This window comes from Octopus bimaculoides, chromosome 1 (assembly GCF_001194135.2).
Source record: "Octopus bimaculoides isolate UCB-OBI-ISO-001 chromosome 1, ASM119413v2, whole genome shotgun sequence".
Lineage (NCBI taxonomy): Eukaryota > Metazoa > Mollusca > Cephalopoda > Octopoda > Octopodidae > Octopus > Octopus bimaculoides.
The window spans coordinates 80,677,808-80,679,667 of record NC_068981.1 but is presented as its reverse complement, the minus strand read 5'-3'; the positions used below and the strand labels follow the sequence as shown (position 1 = coordinate 80,679,667).

Genomic DNA, 1,860 nt, shown 5'->3' with positions numbered 1-1,860 from the left:
CACACACACACACACACACACACACACACACACATACACCCAAAGTCAAATAATACAAAGACTCTAATACAGAGACACAAATAAAACTAATCATTTCCTTTCCGTTAACTCTAACTCCCTCCACTTTCGTGATAATCTATACAATTGGCAACATGTGTATCGCTAAGGCTCCTGTGCTTCACAATAAGCATCGCTCCCCCATTTCACCTAACTCCTAACAACAGGTTCAAGCAGTAGAGCAACGACTTTATTTCATTCAATCTAGCTATATCACACCTTGTTATTTCACACGAGCCAGAGAGGTATCCCCAACATGGTCGCCTAACCTGCAAGAAATAGCAGCCAAATCTTCTCAAATCAGACTTTTCTACAAACGAAGGAACACATAACATGTAGTCCAAAGTTTACTATAATTTAGTGATCCCCAAAGTGAGGCATATGCCCCACCGGTTGGGCCTGGGAAAATTGTGGTGGGGTAAGGGATCCAACTTTTCTTTCTTTTACTTTTTTTTTTTTTAGTGGGACATGAAATTGTGAAAATCTTTCTTTCACAACAAACATACTACACCTATATTCAGAATAGCCAAACCAATCCCTCCCATCAAGTATACTGTGTGAAGAGTGTTCGATACAGTATAGCGCTATCCTAATGTCTTAGGGTGGATAGTTCTTTAAAGAAAGTAGAAATATCTAAAATAAAGATGTTTTTCCAACCACCGGCGGGGCATACATTTTTCTGAAAAGTTATAGCGGGACTTGGAGAAAATAGGCTGGGAAACACTGCTATAATTGAAAAAGAAAAAGAAAATAGGGAGTGGTGGTCAAGGATTGCCTTTGATCGTAAGTGTGCTCAATCAGGGATCATCTGGGGCTAAAACAACAAGAACAGCAGGAATTTCAGATCTGGTACTCCTTTACCATAACTTCCTATCTTTTATTTGCCTAAATGTCTGTCTAATGCACATCGGTATACCCACTAGTATGTGCGTACCACACACACACACACACACACACACACACACACACACACACACACACACACACACACACACACACACACACACACACACACACACACACACACACACACACATACACACACACACTACAAGGTAAAATATGCAGAAACAAATTTCTGTATGACATTTAACATTAAACATGTTAAGAAGCTCGCATTGCCAGTATGTGCTTTCGGGTGCAGGCCAAAGGCATGGCATTATAAGCAAGTGTATCTACTATAGTCTCGGGCTGAACATTGCGTGGTGAGTAAATTCGGTAGACGAAACTGGGTGGAAGCTCTCCCTGTAAGTATATGCATGAGGAGGGGGTTAAGAGTTCCTGGCTTTAAGTAAAAGAAAATACAGGAAGATCAGTAGTTGATTATGATTTTATTCAACATATTCCCGTCTCAGATTCACACACTTATTGCAGTGGTCCTTAAGTTTTTCTAAGCCCTGTAAAAGAACTCTGAAGGTTGGCCCTCTAACCAGGCCTTTCATGATACCGTTAAAGCCAGGAACTTTTCAGTACTCCTTCGTATATGTAAATATATATGTATGCGTGTATGTGTGTGCGGTTTTTTTTTTTATGCCTCTCTTTCTCACACCACTTGAAAACCAGCGTTTGTTTACGTCTCCGTAGCTTAGCAGTTCAGCAAAGGAACCGGATACAATCAGTACCAGACTTAAAAACTAAGCATTGAGATCAATTGGTCTAATGACTCAAAGTAAAATATGAAAGTTTGATAGATAGATAGATAGATAGATAGATAGATAGATAGATAGATAGATAGATAGACGGACAGACAGACAGACAGACAGACAGATAGAAAATGTGCGTGTGTGTGTGTGAATATATATA

General features: G+C 39.7%; 1 protein-coding gene across 2 annotated transcripts in view; it reads left to right on the top strand.

The window, feature by feature from the left end:
- The window catches only part of LOC106870366 (uncharacterized protein DDB_G0271670-like), a 103,756-nt gene that overhangs the window by 1,331 nt on the left and 100,565 nt on the right, over window positions 1-1,860 (top strand). Inside the window, exon 1 of one of the 2 annotated variants that reach the window (XM_052967789.1) lies at window positions 1,196-1,304. The exons of the other annotated variant lie outside the window; for it this stretch is intronic. The gene's annotated coding sequence lies outside the window, so the exon portion shown is untranslated. Of the gene's footprint in view, window positions 1-1,195; window positions 1,305-1,860 lie in introns of those variants that run through there. 2 annotated transcript variants of the gene reach the window in all.